At 48.0% G+C, this 23,566-nt stretch overlaps 1 long non-coding RNA gene across 1 annotated transcript in view; it reads right to left on the reverse strand.

The window, feature by feature from the left end:
• Positions 1–927: 927 nt before the first annotated feature.
• LOC137570804 (uncharacterized) overlaps positions 928–23,566 on the reverse strand; it is a 53,701-nt gene continuing 31,062 nt past the window's right edge. Inside the window, exon 3 of the long non-coding RNA XR_011031190.1 lies at positions 928–1,298. This is a non-coding gene — a long non-coding RNA (uncharacterized lncRNA). The remainder of the gene's footprint in view (positions 1,299–23,566) is intronic.

Consider the following 23,566-nt stretch of genomic DNA (forward strand, 5'->3'; position numbering starts at 1 on the left):
CGATTCCCGAACCGTTCGCCAGCGAACATCTCTGAATCCCTGGGCCTTGTACTACTTCCGGGTCGCAATGACCTGGAGTAGTACGCCTGCGCTGGGCCGGCAGTGCGCGTCCTATATCGCACTCCTGTTGCCGGGCACTCTCTGCGCATGAGCGTGACGTCACTCATGACATCACGCACATGCGCAGAAAGTGCCCGGCAACAGGAGCGCGATCTAGGACGCGCACTGCCGGGCCAGCGCAGGCGTACTACTCCAGGTCATTGCGACCCGGAAGTAGTACAAGGCCCAGGGATTCAGAGATGTTCGCTGGCGAACGGTTCGGGAACCGTTTGCAACATCTCTAATTATTTATCACTATACAGCGTCCCCAGTATCCAGCACCAGCGAGGATCGCCGGATGCCGAATACATGTACCTGCAGGTTGCTTGAGCAACTGGCCAAAAAGCACAAAAACCTCCCACACAAATACTTAGGCTTTGTTCACATCTAAAATGGAAATCGCTGACGCCAGCACTTTTTGAATTTTTTTTTACCACCTCCCGGCGCTTACCTGCCCGCTGTGATTTCTTTATAAAACTCTTTTCTAAGCGCTTTTGCAGAGTATTCTCTTTTTTCATTTCCTGATGTCAGTCAGGAAGTGAACTCTTTCAACCGGAAATGAACAATGTATTTATTCATGAAAGCGCTGGGGAAATCGCTATACAAAGTGTTTTTTCAAGCGCTTTGTGATTTCCCTATAACTTTTATTGAGACAAATAGTCCCAAAAATCACCCGGAAGTAGTACAAGGCCCAGAGAGATTCGTCCGGCGAACGGTTCGGGCCATCTCTATAAATAATCACATATATAATGAAATATCACCATCTAGTGGTGGGACATTAGAATAATGCATTTTCCTATTTTACACATGACCAGATCAAGCAAGATGTTTGGAATTGGGGTGATAGCATTTATTGGCTAATATTATAAAAATGAAGTAGTAAGATTTCATGGATGTGGATGGATTTTCTCTCAGTCTATCATTCTTATGTAAGATGAGTTGAAGTTCTTTGACCATCCTTCTGAAGATCTCAAGATGTGGGTTGTAGGTGACAGCCAGTATGACTGAGGTCTCCTCCAGGATCTGCTCATATTGTTGGGCGTCAGTTAAGAATAAGCACATTGCTTCCTTAATTTGGGCTTCAGCCATTAGTGGGCTGTATTCTTCTTTGATGAAAGTCTCCTTCAGGTGATTCATGTGGCTGTTTCTGTTACATCAGAATTGAAGAAAACCTCCCTCACTTGGAGACCAAATGTCATCTATAAAACAGAGATAGGCCATGTGCATTAGCAGCATGTACTGAGGTATTACTCTAGTGGTGCCCATAAACGGCACAATAAAAACGTTTAATTTTCCCATCTATTCAAGCAAAACAATCGAATGAAAGTCAAAAGTATTTTTTTTTTTTTGTAACCAAGAAAAACAAACGATTATCTTGTTTTTTTTTATAAAAATCCGGTCGGACATGTTGGAAAAATCGGTATATTCAATCTAACAGAATAATTGAGCACAATTCTCTAATCAAAAAAAATTGTACGACGTATGGGCTCCATCGGTTTTATCATAAAAAAGATTTGTATACTGTGGTGGAAATCGTTTGTTCTTGATCAAAAGCTAAGTACCGTATATACTCGAGTATAAGCCACATTTTTGGTACCAAAAAAGTGGTCCCAAAGTGGGGGTCTCGGCTTATACTCGAGTCACCTTTGTTGCTGACCCCCTCCCCTGATGGCTGCATGTCCCCTTGGCACATACAGAGCCCTCTCTGCACTGTACCGTGGCTGTATACAGAGAATGGGCATTAGATTACAGCGTTCCGCTCCTCGCCAGACCATGCATACACTCTGTGTTCCTCCTGAGTGTCCCCTGCATAAGCACAGCGCTTTGTGGTTCCTTTAGTTACCGGTCCCGGCAGCGATGTTTTCCCTCTTGCTTGTAAGGCCCAGTCTCTTGTCACTATGATCACTGCAGATGCATCATTGCATCAGACTGCAACTTACAAGCTAGAGATAAAACGGCCAGGATCGGTAAGTAAGGGAACCACATAGCGATGTGCATATGCCGGGGGACACCCGGAGGGAACACAGAGTGTATGCGTCACATCCTGCTCTGGCGAGGGGCGGCACGCGGTAATCTAATGGCCATTCCTTTTATACAGCCAGAGCAGAGATCACTCTCTACGTGCCGAGGGGACATGCAGCCATCGAGGGGGAACAGCAACAAAGGTGACTAGCAGAGAGCGCTCTCTACGTGCCGAGGGGGCATGCAGCCATTGAGGGGGAGCAGCAACAAAGGTGACTTGCAGCGGCACACGGCCGATAAGTAAAGACACCACACAGTGCTGTGCTAATTACTGATGCACTGTAATAGGACTGTGGCAGCTACTGGCTTCCCCAACCTCTTCCTTTGCTTTCTAACTCTGCAGCCCATGATTTAATAATCAATTCATAACTATCTGTGTCCTGAATCCATAGTATTCTACGGTATAGATAATCAAAAGGCCATCCAGTCTCTGCAGTAGAGCAGAATTACAAAAGGATTAAAACTGTAATATTAATTAGGGGGCAAATTGTGGTTCGTTTATTATAATTATTTTTAAAAGTGTTTATCCTTGAAAGGTAACCAACTGCAAGAGGAGGCACACAGCCATCTAACGGCCATTAATCTGCAGCAATGTGCCCAATACAGAGCAGAAAGCAATCTGTATATGGTTCTGTAGCCTGCTTCATGTTAGCCTATCAAACATATTGCTGATTTTTTTAGTATTAGCAGTAGGGGGTTTATACCCACGGCTTATACTTGAGTCAATGATTTTCCCCTCTATTTTTAGGTAAAAGTGTGTGATGGGGGGGGGGGGTCGGCTTATACTCGGATCGGCTTATACTTGAGTATATACGGTAATTGTGTTCAAAATAAACCTGAACTTGGAGGGATATAAAGGCTGACATATTTATTTCCTTTTAAACAATGCACATTGCCAAGCTATCCTGCTAATCCTCTGCCTCCATTTTTTTTAGCCATAGACCCACCCTGAACAAGCATGAAGATCAGATGTTTTATAAATCCCAGTTTTCACTAACTGTCCATATATATGTGCACAATGTTTTTTTTTTTTTTAATTATATGAACAGACATTGCAATGCCCGGCAGCTGTACATGTATCTGATAACTGCTGCGAGTGTCCGGCCTATCAGGTAATGTGAGGCCTGTTGAATAGGCAGATGTATATACATGGCACTCTTTCCATATTGATGTCGGTGGAGGCAGCCATGGTTACCGAGGTGCGGGGCAGCACATGTCCTACGTCGCCCACCACACGGTGCCCCAGTGGCGTACCTAGGATATTTGACACCCGGTGCTGGGTATTAAAAGACACCCCCCCCCCCAAAAAAAATTGGGTGTGGCTATAACCTGCGGCGCGCGAAGCGCACTGCGGTGAAAAATGGGCATGGCCATGACCAGATGAGGGCGGAGCTAACTAATTTAAAGTGAACCCGGGATGAGAGGGATATGGAGGCTGCCATATTTATTTCCTTTTAAACAATAGGGATCCCTGCTGATCTATTTGGCTGCAGTAGTGAACTGAATTACACCAGAAACAAGCATGCAACTAATCTCGTCAGTTCTGACAATATTGTCAGAAACCCCTGACCTGCTGCATGCTTGTTCAGGATCTATGGTTGAAAGAATTAGAGGCAGATGACCAGCACGGCAGCCAGGCAACTGGCATTGCTTAAAAGGAGATAAATATGGCGGCCTCAATATTATTCTCACCTCGGGTTCCCTTTAAAAGTGCAATGCAAAGACAGTGGGCCCAAGTTTTGGTGAGCCTTTTCCCAGAAAATTCACATAATTGTGCAGGTTTTCTCAAGAAAATACACGTAAAGGGAGTAGATTTGCCCAGAAAATAAATGCAATCGTGGCGGTAGATTTTCCCAGAAAATACATGCAATCATGGCGGCAGATTTTCCCAGAAAATACATGCAATCATGTGGAAGATTTGACCAGAAAATACATGCAATCGTGGCAGACCTGGCCAGAAACCACTTCAATCATGTAGCAGACCTGACCAGAAAATGCATACAATCACGTAGCAAACCTGGCCAGAAAACACTTCAATCATGTAGCAGACCTGGCCAAAATACATGCAATCATGTCAGCAGATTTGACCAGAAAATACATGCAATCATGTGGCAGACGTGGCCAGAAAACACTTCAATCATGTAGCAGACCTGGCCAGAAAATACATGCAAGCATGTGAAAGATTTGACCAGAAAATACATGCAATTATGTGGAAGATTTGACCAGAAAATACTTGCAATCATGTGGCCGACCTGGCCAGAAAACACTTCAATCATGTAGCATACCTGGAGAGAACAGTCGATACACCTGCTAATATAAATAAAAAAAAAACATTTACTCACCTGAAGCAGCAGCAGACCTCCTGTCCTGGCCTTCGTCCGGCGCAGCTCCCACAATCCTCTGCAGCCAGCCAGCAACTGAAACTCCCGCTCTTAGATCAGGGCTATGGGAAAATGGCGCCCGAAGCCCTGCACTGTAGACTCAAAGTCTCCAGAGCAGGGCTTCAGACGCCATTTTACTGTAGCCCTGCTCTGCCGCAGCTGTGGGCTGCTGCTGTCAGTGAACTGACACGGCGTCTATTAGACGCCGAAAGTCAGTTCACGCTGGGGGGTGCTTTAGGGGTGCTTAGAGAATGGCGCTGCCATTGCCCCAGTATAGCTAGTATAGTTGCCCCCAATATAGCTAGTATAGTTGCCCTTAGTGTAGGTAATATAGTTGCCCAAGTATAGCTAGTGTAGTTGCCCCCAGTATAGCTAGTACAGTTGCCCACAGTATAGCTAGTATAGTTGCCCCCAATGAAGTTAGTATAGTTGCCCCAGTATAGCTAGTATGGTCGTCCCCAGCCAGTATAGCTAGTATAGTTGCACCCAGCCAGTATAGCTAATATAGTTGCCCCCAGACAGTATAGCTAGTATAGTTGCCCCCAGTCAGTACAGTTAGTATAGTTGCCCCCAGCCAGTATAGCTAGTATCGTTGCCCCCAGCCAGGATAGCTGCCCCCAGTATAGCTAGTATAGTTGCCCCCCAGCCAGTATAGTTGCCCCAGCCAGTATAGTTGCCCCCAGTACAGTTTAGTTGCCCCCAGTATAGCTAGTATAGTTTAGTTGCCCCCAGTATAGCTAATATAGTTGCCCCCAGTAAGTATAGTTGTCCCCATTATAGCTAGTATAGTTGTCCCCAGTATAGCTAGTATAGTTGCCCCCAGTAAGCTAGTATAGTTGCCCCCAGTATGGCTAGTATAGTTGCCCCCAGTATGGCTAGTATAGTTGCCCCCAATATGGCTAGTATAATTGCCCCCAGTAAGCTAGTATAGTTGCCCCCGGTAAGCTAGTATAGTTGCCCCCAGTATGGCTAGTATAGTTGCCCCCAATATGGCTAGTATAGTTGCCCCCAGTAAGCTAGTATAGTTGCCCCCAGTAAGCTAGTATAGTTGCCCCCAGTATGGATAGTATAGTTGCCCCCAGTAAGCTAGTATAGTTGCCCCCAGTAAGCTAGTATAGTTTCCCCCAGTAAGCAAGTATAGTTGCCCCCAGTATGGCTAGTATAGTTGCCCCCAGTAAGCTAGTAAAGTTGCCCCCAGTAAGCTAGTATAGTTGCACCCAGTAAGCTAGTATAGTTGCCCCCAGTATGGCTAGTATAGTTGCCCCCAGTATAGTTGCCCCCAGTAAGCTAGTATAGTTGCCCCCAATATGTATGGTAGCCCCCAGTAAGCTAGTATAGTTGCCCCCAGTAAGCTAGTATAGTTGCCCCCAGTAAGCTAGTATAGTTGCCCCCAGTATGGCTAGTATAGTTGCCCCCAATATGGCTAGTATAGTTGCCCCAGTATAGCTAGTATAGTTGCCCCCAGTAAGCTAGTATAGTTGCCCCCAGTGTAGGTGCCCCAGGAGTGGTAAGCAGGGCTAGATGGAGGGGCTGTGGAGGGGTCCCTCACCTAGGACCCCTCCTTCTTTCTCTCTCCCCCTCCAGATAGCGTGGGGCGCAGCGTCATGACATTACAGGTCTCCGCCTCCAATGCCGCCCACTGTGCTTCCGCTAATCAGGAAGCACAGTGGGCGGCATTGAAGACGGAGACCTGTAACGTCATGACGCTGCGCTCCACGCTTGGAACGCGGAAATCAGGTGAGTAATTGTCCATACGCCTCCGGCCGCCCCGCACTTGTCGCCGCTAATTTCTGGAGGGGGAGAGAGACAGAAGGAGGGGTCCCAGGTGAGGGAGGGGGGGATATGTCCCCCCTCCCCACCGCTGCCTCCACAGCCCCTCCTTCCAGTCCTGCTTTCCCCTCCTGCTGTGCTGCTGTGGGGGGTCGTGGCGACACCCCCCTGGGTGTCTGACACCCGGTGCGCCACGCCCCCCTGCGCCCTATGGTAGGGACGCCACTGCGGTGCCCACCCATCTTCAGAATCACACTGCTCCATTAGCACTATACACACAGTCAGCGATTAGCGTGTGGCACGTGTGTGATGTCACTCATGCGCCATGTGCTATATGGGCATGCTCTTGACGGCGCCAATTTTCATCCGATTCGACATTTATTATCGAATCAGATGGTGGATTGGCTTCCAAGTTGCCTGATGTATGGGCACCTTTACACCTTGCAGGGCCGTGATCCTCACACACTTCTAGCAGTCCTCTAATAGGTAGGGGCCTAACTAGAAATCACTGGGCCCCCCTGCAAAAATTTGGATGCCCACCTGGGAGCCCGCTCAGGGCCGTTTTGGAGGGCAGGAGGGGTCGCAGCATGAGGGGAGAGCATTGGCCCCCACATTGGCGGGGAGGGGGGCTACTCCCTCCCTCGGGCTCTCCCCTCAGTGCTCCCCTCCTGCTTTAAATAGGTGGCAGCAGTAACACAGTTACTACCGCTGAGATCCGATCTTTTTAAGTGCCACACGCTACTTCCTGTTTATCAGGAAGAAGCGTGTGGCACTTAGAGATCAGACCTCAGCAGTGGAACACAGAGGTATGCCCATGTTATTGCCGCCGCTGCTGCCACCTTTTTAATGCAGGGCTCCCCTCCCCCTCGCGGCAGCCCCTATTGTTATGCCACTAACAGGTGAAGCAGGAAGTACATCTCTACAGCCTATAGGCAAAAGAGACCAGGGCCCATATGCAATTCACTTTTTCTCCTAGCAGATCATTTTTCATGTTATATTTAAAATAACTTCAGCACTTTACAACTGAAAAAGTACTAACAAGTAGGTGAAAAAGTAATAACAAGATTTCAGTATTTACCTACTTTCTGGTAGTTTAAAAAGCATGGTATTGACACTTTGGAGAAAACTAAGTAGAGAAAGTTAATTGCATATGGCTCCTGGAGCCTTAAAGGGACACTTAAGTAAAAAAAAAATGTGTTTTACTCACCTGGGGCTTCCAATAGCCCCCTGCAGCTGTCCGGTGCCCTCGCCATCTCCCTCCGATCCTCCTGGACCCGCCGGCAGCCACTTCCTGTTTCGGTGACAGGAGCTGACAGGCTGGGGACGCGAGTGATTCCTCGCGTTCCTGGCCACAATAGCGCCATCTATGCTGCTATAGCATATATCATATACCATATAGCAGCATAGAGGGTGCTAATGTGTCTGGGAACGCGAAGAATCACTCACGTCCCCAGCCTGTCAGCTCCTGTCACCGAAACAGGAAGTGGCTGCCGGCGGGGCCAGGAGGATCGGAGGGAGACGGCGAGGGCACCGGAGAGCTGCAGGGGCTATTGGAAGCCCTAGGTGAGTAAAACTCATTTTTTTTTGTTTGACTTAAGTGTCCCTTTAAGGTGCTCATACATTAGGCAAGTTTTGCGGCCAATCAACCAACCAATTCGATCATTATTATTGAATGTGTTGAAAATCTGTTCCATGCTGTACCCGCAGTAGCACGGAGCCACGCATGCAGGAGCAGGGCTGTGCTGTACCTGCAGTAGCACGGAGCTGCTCATGCAGGAGCAGGGCTGTGCTGTACCTGCAGTAAAAGGGAGCCACACATGCAGGTGCAGGGCTGTGCTGTACCCGCAGTAGCACAGAGACGCTCATGTAGGAGTGGCTTTGGCTTACTGCACAAGGGGGGCAGTACTTGCCCAGGCACAGTATGGCCGTGTCGTTCCCCTCCTCTTTGCAATAGCACGCGTTTGACAAACACACCCTGATGACGCCAGCAGGAAACTGTGAAATGAGTAGCCAGTTCTAATCCCCTGCCATTTACAGCCACTCACAGCTCTACCTCACTGAATGTATTGAGTCCACATACATCTTTAGTCATCAGAGTAGCCTGTACAGACCACATCTCCACACATGGACGATGGATTGGGTGAGCTCTCCCCATTATAATTATCAGTGATACCGTGTGACAGTCATTTGGCCACCATTTCCAGGCTCATGTCCTGTGGGAATATATACACACACCTAAAGGATTATTAGGAACACCTGTTCAAATAATGCAGTTATCTAATCAACCAATCACATGGCAGTTGCTTCAATGCATTTAGGAGAGTGGTCCTGATCAAGACAATCTCCTGAACTTCAAACTGAATGTCAGAATGGGAAAGAAAGGTGATTAAAGCAATTTTAAGTGTGGAATGGTTGTTGGTACCAGACGGGGCGGTCTGAGTATTTCACAATCTGCTCAGTTACTGGGATTTTTACGCACAACAATTCCTATGGTTTACAAATAATGGTATGAAAAGGGAAAAACATCCAGTATGCAGCAGTCCTGTTGGCGAAAATGCCTTGTTGATGCTAGAGGACAAAGGAGAATGGGCCGACTGATTCAAGCTGATAGAAGAGCAAACGTTGACTGAAATAACCACTAGTTACAACCGAGGTATGCAGCAAAGCATTTGAGGCGGATGAGCTACAACAGCAGAAGACCCCACCGGGTACCACTCATCTCCACTACAAATAGGAAAAAGAGGCTACAATTTGCATGAGCTCACCAAAATTGGGACAGTTGAAGACTGGAAAAACGTTGCTTGGTCTGATGAGTCTCGATAGTCAGAATTTGGCGTAGACAGAATGAGAACATGAATCCATCATGCCTTGTTACCACTGTGCAGGCTGGTGGAGGTGTAATGGTGTGGGGGATGTTTTCTTGGCACACTTTAGGCCCCTTAGTGCCAATTCTGCATTGTTTAAATGCCACGGGCTACCTGAGCATTGTTTCTGACCATGTCCATCCCTTCATGACCACCATGTACCCATCCTCTGATCGCTACTTCCAGCAGGATAATGCACCATGTCACATAGCTTGAATCATTTCAAAATGGTTTCTTAAACATGACAATGAGTTCACTGTACTAAAATGGCCCCCACAGTCACCAGATCTGAACACAATAGAGCATCGTTGTGATGTGATGGAATGGGAGCTTCATGCCCTGCTCAACTGCGAGATGCTATCCTATCAATATGGGCCAACATTTCTAAAGAATGCTTTCAGCACCTTGTTGAATTAAGACAGTTCTGACGGGGGTCAAACACCGTATTACGGTAGTATGGTGTTCCTAATAATTCTTTAGGTGAGTGTAATGGCACAGTACACCATATGATTACAAACAGGGCTATAATTATCATGGACAGGACTCTGATTCTATGGGAGCGGCTGTGATTGGGCCTGTGCCTGTTCACAAGTGTTGTTGGACGGGAACGGCTGTGATTGGGCCTGTGCCGGTTCACAAGTGTTGTTGGACGGGAGCGGCTGTGATTATGCCTGTGCCAGTTCACAAGTGTTGTTGGTCTGGGCTGCAAGTGGGCAGTTTATAATTTATTACCTGTGGCTTCACTGGTGACAACAAACAGATGTTATCATCACCATCAGGATCACCATCTGTGAGTCATTGATATAACATCTGCAATTTGTGCAAAGTCAACAAACCCGTCCTTATGCTGGGAATACACAGTTTGTTTCTGTCGTGCATTTCTGCTCTCGATCGTTTTTGCCGCTCGATTCTGCAGTTGATTCTCTTATCTTCCGCTCGTTTTTCTTATCTTTTTCCATTCACTTCTATCAGTAATCAAGCGGCAAAAGAATTGAAAGGGAGATCGGACATGTCGGAAATTATCTATCGAACTATCTAATCACCTCAAAAACGAACCGTGTATTCCCAGCATAAGGGCCCATTCAGACTGGGACGATTTGCAGGCATTTATTGACAAATCGTCGGCGATCGCTAATGCTTTGAAAAGTGCTAGTTTATATGCCAGTGATCTCACTGCAGCAATCTCCATTGATTCGTGATTTGCAGTAAACAAAAACGTAGTGTATGCAGCACTTTTTTGCATTTTCAGAGAGGTAGAGATTGAAATGTTAAAAAAAGTGATCGCTCAACAATTGCAAAATTGTCCAGTAAAAAAAAACGCATAATGCACAAAAAAAATCCCTGTTGCAAAATGCTAGCGATGTTGCAAGTCTTTTGCAATTCCCAGTGTGAATTGGCCATTAAAGGGGAACTGAAGTAAGAGGTATACGGAGGCTGCCATATTTATTTCCTTTTAATTAATACCAGTTGCCTGGCAGCCCTGTTGGTCTATTTCTCTGCAGTAGTATCTGAAGAACACCAGAAACAAGCATGAAGCTAGTCTTGTCAGATCTGGCATTAATGTCAGAAACACCTGATCTGCTGCATGCTTGTTCAGGGGCTATGGCTAATAGTATTAGAGGCAAAGGTTCAGCAGGGCTGCCAGGCAACTTAGATGGAAATAAATATGGCAGACTCCATATCCCTCTCACTTCAGTTGTCCTTTAATGTGGCAACAACTGTTAAACTGACTGGATTTTAGAAGACACCCACCCTTACTCAAGTCTTCATTGAAAGCACTGAGGTCTGCAGGGTACATTCAATGTCACCAATTCCTAGGCACTACCATCATCAACAATTTGATATGGGGCGAGAACACCACCAAACCCAGAAGAAGGCTCCGCAAAGGTTGTGCTTCCTGAGACAACCGAGAGAGTTTGGTATGAAGCTGGACAGCCGCTGCCGCTATCAAATCTATCCTCTGCTCCTCCATCATCGTCTGCTTCTCACGAACAACTGCAAGGGACAGGCACAAACTTCACAGAGTGATCAGTGCTGCTGAGAGGATCATTGGGTCACTCCCGCCATCGCTGTACCTCTCTCCTCCACACATCCAGACTGAGTAGGTTCCTCAACAGGCCACTGCTACAAGATAGTCCCTGGAACCTCCAGACACAGGAACACCTTCTTCCTCCAAGTGTTGCTCAAGCCCCCCCCCCCCCCCCACACACACACACACCAAAACCCCTCAGACTGGAGCAGAGCTTTTCAGCGCTGCTAGATTTGGGCGCAGCCAGTGCCTCCATAAACTACAACAGGAATCACTCCTATTGCAGCGCTCAGTGAGTAACGTCGGAGCTGTCAGCAGACGGAGCCGAGGTTGCTTAAAAACATAATAATTCGGCCTCCAGCAATCGCTGGAAGCCGAATTATTTCATTCCTCCACTATCCATGGCGGCCTGGAGGGGGAATAGTAATTAAATCGGCCCGGACTTGTGCAGAAGCAGGATCAGCCATACACCGGCTGTATTCTGCGCCCAAGTCTACCGGTGCCGATTTCAAATGTACTCCCTCAGACACCCTCTTTAGCCTCCCTGAAATCCTTGCATTACTGAACCTGTGCCTTAATTGATAAATGGGTGTCTTCAATGTTCGCTTTACAATGTTCTTTGCACCTTGATGTATGTTGTTACTATGACCAATGCCACATGCGCACCACAAACAATTCCATTTGCGATACCTGTCGTATTTTATGAATAAAGTTGATTCTGATTTTACAAATGCTGTTGTATGGATTACATACTGAGTGGCCATCAGAAGATCTCTGCAGTTGTGGAACTCTTATGCTACGTACACACATGCGACAACGATCGTTCGTTGAGAACGACGAACGAACTTTTAATTGATGAAAGAACGACCTAAGTAAAGATAGTTTTAAAAGGTGTGTAACGATCTGATCGTTAGAACGAACGTTACATCACAAAAAGCAACTATTGCGCCTGCGCATAAAAATGAGAAGTTTCACGGAGAAATAGTGAAATGCGCATGTCAAGCCTAGTACGAACGATCGTTTCCAACGATGTACTACTTTTGCAAACGATCGTCGTTGGTTAAAATCCGCCGAGACAGAACTTTCTTTTGTAGTGATTAGGCTCGTTCGTCGTTTGCCTTAATAGTCGGTGGTTCGTTTTTTGTAACGATCGTCGTTGGTAAAGAATGATCATTACAAACGACTATAGTCGCATGTGTGTACGCACCTTTACACCTGCATATACTTGTGGACACTTGTTCAACTAAGTCAGCACTAAGAGAAGGGGGCTGCATTGGCAGGGGTTTTCTATGTATGCGGACACTGATTAAAAAAAAATAATTTTTTTTTTGCACAGTGCTTAACCACTTGAGGACTACAGTCTTTACACCCCTTAAGGACCAGAGCCTTTTTTTCCATTCAGACCACTGCAGCTTTAAAGCTAATGGGAACTCATATTTAACCTCCTTGGCGGTTAATTTTTTTTTCAAATGGTCAAAAAAAATCATTTTTTTTGTTTTGTTTCATGTAAAGCTACCAGAGTGGTAGCTACATGAAACACCACTAGAGGGCGCATGTGTCCCTCTAGTGCGATCGTCGCCGGCATCAATACCAAACAGGGGAGCGCGTATACAACGCGTTCCCCTGTTTGGCTTCTCCTGTCGCCATGGCGACGATCGGCATGACGTCATGGACGTCAGCCGACGTCCTGACGTCAGGCGCATCCGATCCAGCCTATAGCGCTGCCCGAAACTCATTGGTCCGGGCAGCGCAGGGCTCTGGCAGGGGGGGCTCTTCTGCCGCTGCGTGCGGGCGATCGCCGCAGAGCGGCGGCGATCGAGCTGTGCGCGCGGCTAGCAAAGTGCTAGCTGCGCGCACAGCACTTTACATGATGAAAATCGCCCCACCAGGGGCTGAGATAGCTCCCTGCGCGGCATAGCCCGAACTCAGCTCGGGCTTACCGCCAGGGAGGTTAAATAAAAAAGTCAGATACTCACCTAAGGAGAGGGAGGCTCTGGGTCCCATAGAGCATCCCCTCTCCTCTCTCCCGGTCCTCGTCGTTGCGCTGGCCCCATACCCCCCCCCCCCCCTTGGTGGTATTTGACCGTTTCGGTCAAATACCGCTGTTTCCCCGCCGAAGGGAGGCTTCGGAAATGCTTTGGGAGCCCGAGTGCTCCCGAAGACCGGCTGCTCTACACTGCGCACGCGCGGAGCGCCCTCTATGACGCACTCGCGTGTGCGCCGCCTGTCTTCGGGAGGACTCAGCTCCCGAAGACTTCCGAAGTCCCCGTGGTGGCGGATGCGAACGGGGGAGCCAGCACAGCACCAAGGACACCGGGAGAGGAGAGGGAAGGCTCATTAGGACCAAGCCTTCCCTCTCCTTAGGTGAGTATCTGACTTTGTTTTATTTAAATATGGGGTCACATTAGCTTTAATGTTTTATTGCTCGGTCATACAACCTACCATCTAAATGATTTTTACCTCCTTTTCTTGTCACTAATACAGATTTCTTTTGTTACTATTTGATTGCTGCTGCGTTTTTTAGTTTTTATTATATTCATCAAAAAAGGCATGCATTTTGTGTCTGACATTTTCTGTGCTGACATTTTTCAAATAAAGAAAAATTTCTGTATACATTTTTGTCCAAATGTTTTGTGCTACATGTCTTTGATAAAAAACAAAAAAACATTCAGTGTATATTTATTGGTTTGGGTAAAAGTTAAGCTGGCCATACACTGGCCTGATTTGCCGCCGTTCGACAGCAGATTTGATCACTGGGATCTACTCTGCTGCCAATCGTTCGCGCTAAACGCACACGCCGATCCGATTTCCTCCCGAAATCGGATCGATCCATCGATCGCGCCGTGCGGGAAATTACCGTCGATTGCCCGCGGGTAGGGAGCACGTCGCTAGCGGCGGCCGATCTGATACAGGTATACATTACCTGACGCCAGCTCTTGGGCATCTTCTCCGCGCTGCACCGCTCTGTTCCTGCTCCATCCCAGCGTACATTAACTTCCTGTGTCACTCCAGTGACCAGGAAGTTTAAATAGAAGGCGCACTATTTGAACTTCCTGGTCACGGAGTGACACAGTGTACGCCGGGATGCGGTGCGGGATGCTGGGATGTGGAGCAGCGCGGAGAAGAGGACCAGGAGCCAGCTTCAGGTAATGTAAACGGGGGGGGGGGGGGGGACAGGCGGCAGGAGCAGCTCAACAGATTGTGATCGGTTTCAGGCTGAAATCGATTCACAATCTGTTTGCAGTAAAGGCAGCCATACGATCCCTCTGATCAGCTTCGATCAGATAGGGATCTGTCAGTTGGTCGATCTAATGGCAAATCAACCAGTGTATGGCTACCTTTATAGCGTTTACAAACTATGGTGCAAAAAGTGAATTTTCCCATTTTGAAGCATTTCTGACTTTTTTGAGCACCTGTCATGTTTCATGAGGTGCTAGAATTCCAGGATAGCATAAATACTCCACAAATGACCCTATTTTGGAAAGAAGACATCCCAAAGTATTCACTGAGAGGCATGGTGAGTTCATAGAAGATTTTATTTTTTGTCACACATTAGTGGAAAATGACACTTTGTGAAAGAAAAAAAATGTTTTCGTTTCTGCTAACGTGTGACCCCAAAAAAAATGAAATCTGCCACAGACTCACCATGCCCCTCTCTGAATACCTTGGAGTGTCTACTTTCCAAAATGGGGGCATTTGTGGGGTGTGTTTACTGGCCTGGCATTTTGGGGGTGCTAAATTGTAAGCACCCCTGTAAAGCCTAAAGGTGCTCATAGGACTTTGGGCCCCTTAGCGCAGTTAGGCTGCAAAAAAGTGCCACACATGTGGTATTGACGTACTCAGGAGAAGTAGTATAATGTGTTTTGGGGTGTATTTTTACACATACAGAGGCTGGGTGGGAGAAATATCTCTGTAAATGACAATTTATTACAGAGGTACCACAAATGACCCCATTTTAGAAAGAAGACACCCCAAGGTATTCCGTTAGAAGTATGGTGAGTTCATAGAAGATTTTATTTTCTTGTCACAAGTTAGCGGAAATTGATTTTTATTGTTTTTTTTTTCACAAAGTGTCGTTTTCCGCTAACATGTGACAAAAAATAAAATTTTCTATGAACTCACCATGCCCCTTATGGAATACCTTGGCGTGTATTCTTTCCAAAAGGGGGTCATTTGTGGTGCCTCTGTAATATCTCTGTAAATGACAATTTTTTGTTTTTTTTACACACAATTGTCCATTTACAGAGATATTTCTCCCACCCAGCATGGGTATGTGTAAAAATACACCCCATAGCACATTATACTACTTCTTCTGAGTACGACGATACCACTAAATTGGCGCAGAAGCCACGCAGTAACGTAGGCACGCACTAGCGTTAAGTAAAGCACTTCCGGCGTAGGGGGGAGGGGGGCACTGCAAAGTGTGACTTTCGCTAGGCAATTTGCCCTAACGCATCGCACCAGTGTGAAATAGCACTTAGAGACCCTTGTGTGCCTACTGCTGTGTCTGGAGTTCCCTACTCTCTAATAGTGTACCTGCTCGTGGTACCTCTCAAAACACTCCGCTAGGCATAGGCCAGGCTGGCCAGGACAGGTGGGACAGTAAACAGTGGTGTCCTCGTCGTTGCGCTGGCTCCCCCGTAGTGGTATTCGACCGTTTCGGTCAAATACCGCTGTTCCCCCGCCGAAGGGAGTCTTTGGAAATGCTTTGGGTGCCCGAGTGCTCCCGAAGACGGGCCGCTCTACACTGCGCACGCGCGAGCGCCCTCTATGATGCACTCGCGTGTGCTCCACCTGTCTTTGGGAGGACTTGGCTCCCGAAGACTTCCGAAGTCCCCGTGGCGGCGGATGCGAATAGGGGAGCCTGCGCAGCACCGAGGGCACCGGGAGAGGAGAAGTAAGGCTCATTAGGACCGAGCCTTCCCTCTCCTTAGGTGAGTATCTGACTTCTTTTATTTAAATATGGGGTCACATTAGCTTTAACGGTTTATTGCTCGGTCATACAACCTACCATCTAAATGATTTTTACCTCCTTTTCTTGTCACTAATACAGATTTCTTTTGGTACTATTTGATTGCTGCTGCGTTTTTAGTTTTTATTATATTCATCAAAAAAGACATGAATTTTGTGTCTGACATTTTCTGTGCTGACATTTTTCAAATAAAGAAACATTTCTGTATACATTTTTGTCCAAATGTATTGTGCTACATGTCTTTGATAAAAAACAAAAACAAAAAAACATTCAGTGTATATTTATTGGTTTGGGTAAAAGTTATAGCGTTTACAAACTATGGTGCAAAAAGTGAATTTTCCCATTTTGAAGCATTTCTGACTTTTTTGAGCACCTGTCATGTTTCATGAGGTGCTAGAATTCCAGGATAGTATAAATACTCCACAAATGACCCCATTTTGGAAAGAAGACATCCCAAAGTATTCACTGAGAGGCATGGGGAGTTCATAGAAGATTTTATTTTTTGTCACACATTAGTGGAAAATGACACTTTGAGAAAAAAAAATCCATTTCTGCTAACGTGTGACCAAAAAAAAAAAAAAAATGAAATCTGCACACAGACTCACCATGCCCCTCTCTGAATACCTTGGAGTGTCTACTTTCCAAAATGGGGTCATTTGTGGGGTGTGTTTACTGGCCTGGCATTTTGGGGGTGCTAAATTGTAAGCACCCCTGTAAAGCCTAAAGGTGCTCATAGGACTTTGGGCCCCTTAGCGCAGTTAGGCTGCAAAAAAGTGCCACACATGTGGTATTGACGTACTCAGGAGAAGTAGTATAATGTGTTTTGGGGTGTTTTTTTACACATACAGAGGCTGGGTGGGAGAAATATCTCTGTAAATGACAATTTATTACAGAGGTACCACAAATGAGAGGCAGCCACGGACACACTGGCTCCCGGCAACTTCGTGTTTTTTGCTACTTTTTGCTACTTTCTTTTGCTACTTCTGCTACTTTGCTACCCAGGAACTCTTAGTTTAGTTGTTTGTTGTTTTTTAGTTTGTTTACATTGTCTGTCTAGACAATTAGAAATAGATAATCAGAAACGAGGAACGGACCTCTGAGCCCCGGGCTGCAAGCACCATGCTCCTGCTACCCTGAAGATGATCAACGCTCTCAGGCCATGCAGGAGACACAGGGGAACCACCAGAGCTAGCGCACAAGTGACTCGACAGCCCACCGGTGTTCCGACGTGACAACCTACAGTTGGAGCACCGGACAAATACCTGCCGCCGCTGCCTCGAACTCAGCCACCCAGGAAGCCACCCCAACCAGACGTCGGAGACCTGCAGCACAGCTGGTCCGTCACAGGACATTACTGCCTCCCCCCCGGACAACACAGCACAGCCACTTGGAGCACGATCCGGCCGCTGCCCTCCATCCTCACGTCCGCGGCCCTCTGTCCTCACCGTCTGCCGCCCGCAGTCTCACCGCTGACCATTGGACCTGCAGACCTCCCTCAGGCTGTTCCCCACCATCGCGGCCGGAGGTACTGCTCCTCCCCGGCTGTCTTCAGCTGCCGCCGCAACGCTCGTGCAGCCTGAGGTTCCTCTTCCACCCCGGCTGTCTTCCGCTGCCGCCGCAGTTCCTCCCGCAGACCTCCCGCAGCCTGTCCCCCACCATCACGGCCCGAGGTACTGCTCCCACCCCGGCTATCCTCCGCTCGCTGCTGTTTTGCGGTGCGCCCAAGGGTTCACACGCAAGTTGTCTCCTCCACCCACAGCATCCAAACGGGAGTAGTCCAGCTCCCTCCCCCATCCCGGAGCGGCAGACCAAGGCCAATAGGGCACCTACATTCCACGTGGTCGGGCACCTACAACCCACGTGGTCGGCCGCGGCCTACTCCCCCACACGTGGGGGGTTGGAACCAGGACCGCACACAGCTGCACTGACTGACTGACCATCCCTTGTCCTGCTCCAAACTGATTCTGATTCTGCTCCAACTCCCTGTTGGTGCCACAAACTTTATGAGGGACGCTGCCTCCTCCAGAACTGTGATCTGCTAAATGGCGTGAGTAACTGCTGTTGCTTCCTACTCCAATGCTATACCATGTACTGGTAGAACTGTTTACATTGTTACCCTAACCTGTTTATGCACCTTAGCAGGCCTTTATAGGTTATACGTGAGAGCTTTTATATGTAATACTAGAGCTGTTATATGTCATACAGGAATGTACAAGTAACGCCAAATTGTTCTCACAGGACTGTTTTACACTGATACCCTTGCATGCCTTATATGTTTCTTGTGATCTGCTGATGCCCGACAGGAGATGTATTGGAAATGCCAATGTCCCCCACACTATTGCTTGCACCGCGCAATTTTACGATGCCCCGTCCCAAACGCCAACCCTCCCAGCGCACCACCTACACCAAGGCAGAGCTCCTGGAATGGGAGCCCAAGGCCCAAGTTTTGCCCCTGTGGGACACAGTCTGGTCCCACATCAAAAAGTTGGTCCGTGGGAGCAACCACCGGCCTAGGGGGAGGAGGGCAGGCGCACAAGCAAGACTCAAAAGAAAGGGGCTGAGGTCAGCCTTACCAGCCATCCTGCTAGCAAACGTTCGCTCCCTCCCAAACAAGCTGGATGAGCTGCTTCTGCTACTTGACAGAAAACCTTCGCTAGGGTCCAACTCCCCGGTCCTCTGCTTCACCGAGACCTGGCTAAACGATAACATCCCGGACAACTCCCTCAACCTACCAGGCTTCAATCTTTTCCGCGCAGACCGCGACCACTGTCTCTCAGGGAAAAGTAAGGGCGGTGGAATCTGTTTTTACATTAACGCCACGTGGTGCTCCAACATAACCATCCTGCACAAATGCTGCTCCCCAGATGTCGAGCTGCTACTTATCAACTGCAGGCCTCAGTACTCACCCAGGGAGTTCACCTCCTATGTCCTCGCAGGTGTTTACATCCCCCCGGATGCGGACGTCAGAAACGCCCTGCGCACACTCAGTGACACCATCTCGCTGTGGGAGACAACCCTCCCGGACTCCCTCTTCATCATCCTAGGTGATTTCAACAGAGCAAACCTTCGCCAGGAACTGCCTCGATACAAACAACACATCACCTGCCCCACCAGGAACCAAAATACCCTGGACCACTGTTACACAGTCCTCAAAGACGCGTACAAGGCTAATCGCCGAGCTGCACTTGGTAACTCTGACCACTGCCTAATCCACCTGATCCCCACTTACAGGAGGCACCTTGAAACCTCAAAGCCAATCGTCAGGTCTGTTAAGAAGTGGACAGAGGAGGCCAAGGAACAACTTCAAGCCTGCTTCGACAGCACGGACTGGTCAGCCCTGGAGGCTCCCTGCCTAGACGAATGGACAGAGAACATCACCGCTTATATCAGCTTCTGTGAGGAGACATGCATCCCAACGAAGACCGTCAAAATCTTCCCAAACGATAAACCCTGGTTCAACGGCAGGCTGCGGAGACTCCGAAGAATCAAGGAGGAAGCACACAAATCCGGATCCCCAGAGGAGTTCAGGGTGGCCAGGAACACCTTAAACCGTGAGCTGAAGGTGGCAAAGAGAGACTATTCTAACAAGCTGAGTCTGAACCTTCAGTCCAACAACCCACGGGACGTCTGGAAAGGCCTCAGAGCAGCCACTAACTTCAAGCCCCCTCCTCAACACATACTTCCTAGCTTTGCGCTAGCTGAAGAGCTCAACAAATTCTATTGCAGGTTTGAGAAACAACCCACCCATCCAGTGGACCTAGCACTCACCTCTTCACCAAGGGAGTCTCCTCCCACTTCATCTTCCCATGCTGCTAGTGTCCCCCTGGCACTGAGGATAGTCCAGGAGGCCGATGTCTTAAGACACCTCCGGAAGCTCAACACCAGGAAAGCCTCAGGCCCGGACGGCATATCTCCAACTTGCCTGAAGACATGTGCAAGCCAGCTAGCCCCGATCCTCACCTCCATCTTCAGCAAATCCCTGACGCTAGGCAAGGTCCCCCCCTGCTTCAAAAAATCAGACATCATCCCAGTCCCCAAGAAACCAGGAGCCACTGATCTAAATAACTACAGACCTGTTGCTCTAACTCCAATCATCATGAAGACCTTTGAAAGACTGGTTCTCACCTATCTGAAGGGACACACAGCCACCTTAATGGATCCCCTGCAATTCGCTTACAGGGCCAACCGGTCCGTGGAGGATGCCATTAATATCAGTCTAGCACACATCATGGCTCATCTGGACAAATCCAACACCTATGCCAGAATCCTGCTCCTGGACTTCAGTTCTGCTTTTAACACCATCTGTCCAAACATTCTGCATGACAACCTGGCACGACTCGGTGTGGACCTCTCTCTCTGCACCTGGATCAAGGACTTCCTCACCAACAGGGCACAACTAGTGAGAATCGGCGGCTGCTCCTCTGAAGTCAGAACTACCAACACGGGGGCCCCGCAAGGGTGTGTGCTGTCCCCAATTCTTTTTTCCCTGTACACAAACAGCTGTACATCATCCACTGACTCTGTCAAGGTCATCAAGTTTGCGGATGATACCACCATCCTAGGTCTCATTGGAGAAGAAGGGGAGTTTGTATATCGTAGCGAGATTGAGCGGATCCTCAGGTGGTGCACGGACAACAGACTGGTACTAAACGCAGCAAAAACTGTGGAACTGATTGTGGACTTCAGAAGAAATGCCCCATCTCCCCATCCAGTCTACATTGATGGCACTGAGGTCTCCAGAGTACACAGCGCACGGTTCCTTGGCACCACCATCACTAAGAACTTAAGGTGGGATGTGAACACCTCCGTAACTCAAAAAAAAGCCCAGCAGAGACTGTTCTTCTTAAGGCAGCTGAGGAAGTTTGGAATGTCGCGGGAGCTAATGACTAGCTTCTACACGGCCACCATTGAGTCTGTCCTCTGCTCCTCCATCATTGTCTGGTACTCGGGGGCAAATACAAAGGACAAGCACAAACTTCAGAGGGTAATCAGCACCGCTGAGAAGATCATCGGGTCACCTCTGCCTCCCCTGGACCTCCTCCACACATCCAGAATGAGGTCCAGGGTCAACAGGATTACCGACGACCAATCCCACCCTGGCAGTGGCTTCTTCGACCCCCTGCCCTCAGGCCGCCGCTACAGGACCATCCCCACCAAAACCACCAGGCACAGAAACACCTTCTTTCCCCAGGCAGTTCTCCTACTCAACGACTGAGAGCGTGCTTGCCTGTAGTCCACACTGTCCCACTGTTCCACGTGTTAAAATCGTATCACGCTAACTCTGGCACAATGGGGCTGTTCAGTCACACTATGCTTTGGTTACTGTTATATCAGCCACACTATGCTTTGTACTGTTATTATCAATGTTGTTGTTATATTGTCGCTGTTAACTGTTGTATTCCTATGTTGTATTCCTATATTGTTGTTGTCATACTGTTGCATTCCTATGTAGCTACTACTGATGCTGTTAACACGCACTACCATCCATGTCTGCCATGTGTCCACAAATAATTCCGGGTGTGGCACCTGTCGCACTTGGCGAATAAAGCTGATTCTGATTCTGAAATGACCCCATTTTAGAAAGAAGACACCCCAAGGTATTCCGTTAGGAGTATGGTGAGTTCATAGAAGATTTTATTTTCTTGTCACAAGTTAGCGGAAATTGATTTTTATTGGTTTTTTTTCACAAAGTGTCATTTTCCGTTAACATGTGACAAAAAATAAAATTTTCTATGAACTCACCATACCCCTTATGGAATACCTTGGCATGTATTCTTTCCAAAAGGGGGTCATTTGTGGTACCTCTGTAATATCTCTGTAAATGACAATTTTTTGTTTTTTTTACACACAATTGTCCATTTACAGAGATATTTCTCCCTCCAAGCATGGGTATGTGTAAAAATACACCCCATAGCACATTATACTACTTCTTCTGAGTACGACGATACCACTAAATTGGCACAGAAGCCACGCAGTAACGTAGGCACGCACTAGCGTTAAGTCAAGCACTTCCGGCGTAGGGGGGCACTGCAAAGTGTGACTTTCGCTAGGCAATTTGCCCTAACGCATCGCAGCAGTGTGAAATAGCACTGAGAGACCCTTGTGTGCCTACTGCTGTGTCTGGAGTTCCCTAATAGTGTACCTGCTCGTGGTACCTCCCAAAACACTCCGCTAGGCATAGGCCAGGCTGGTCAGGACAGGTGGGACAGTGAACAGTGGTGTCCTCGTCGTTGCGCTGGCTCCCCCGTAGTGGTATTCGACCGTTTCGGTCAAATACCGCTGTTCCCCTGCCGAAGGGAGGCTTCGGAAATGCTTTGGGAGCCCGAGTGCTCCCGAAGACCGGCCGCTCTACACTGCGCACATGCAAGCGCCCTCTATGACGCACTCGCGTGTACTCCGCCTGTCTTCGGGGGGACTCGGCTCCCGAAGACTTCCGAAGTCCCCGTGGCGACGGATGCGAACAGGGGAGCCAGCGCAGCACCGAGGGCACCGGGAGAGGAGAGGTAAGGCTCATTAGGACCGAGCCTTCCCTCTCCTTAGGTGAGTATCTGACTAGATACTTCTAGTCAGCCTTCCCTCTCCTTAGGTGAGTATCTGACTTTTTTTTTATTTAAATATGGGGTCACATTAGCTTTTTTTTTTTTTCAAAAATCAAGTTTTATTGATTTTATAAAAGGTTTGCAAATGACAACAAAGGTACAGTGGTTACATACAAGTAACAGTAAAGGAAATACCATGCAAATTGTACAACCATAAGCCTGTAAAGCCTGAAGAAGAGTTGAACAAGAAGGCACCTAAAGCAATACTGAGGTATAGGCAAGTCGTACCATAACAAATCTCCGAGAACTGGAGAAACTAATTGGACCAGTATCATTATGGGGAGGAGAAGGATTGGGGGGGGGGACAGGGTAGTTAGGGAGGGGGAGGGGGAGGCATCTCCCATACGGGGAGCAGGTAGGTGCGCAGGTGGAAGAGGGGGGAGGGGAAGAGGGGGGAGGGAAGGAGGAGGGATATGGGGAACCCTTATCTTCTTGGCAAGCGTAAATATATCAGGTTAGTGGCTGAGGTTAACTATAGCCGGTAGGTAGATAAGGGGGGACACTTATGGCTTGCAGGCTCCTAGCTGTTATGTAGATAAGTAGTGAGTTTATCAGAATCACAAAACTCCACCCAGATGGCCCAGCGTGTTACAAAGATATCGTTTTTATCCTGGGCGGATAGTAATAGTTCGTCCATTCTTTTGAGATGATTGATCTGCACAATTAATTCAGCCTTAGAGGGGAAGGTTTGTTGTTTCCATTTTCTAGTGAGTAATAGGCAAGCCCCAATAAGGATATATCTGAAAATGGATTTTTTAGCTTTGGAAATGGAGCCAGGTAAGGCAGACAGGAGAGCTATTTCAGGGGTGCAGGGCATAGGAATTAGGTAT

The sequence above is a fragment of the Hyperolius riggenbachi genome, chromosome 4 (genome assembly GCF_040937935.1).
Source record: "Hyperolius riggenbachi isolate aHypRig1 chromosome 4, aHypRig1.pri, whole genome shotgun sequence".
NCBI classification, from domain to species: Eukaryota; Metazoa; Chordata; class Amphibia; order Anura; family Hyperoliidae; genus Hyperolius; species Hyperolius riggenbachi.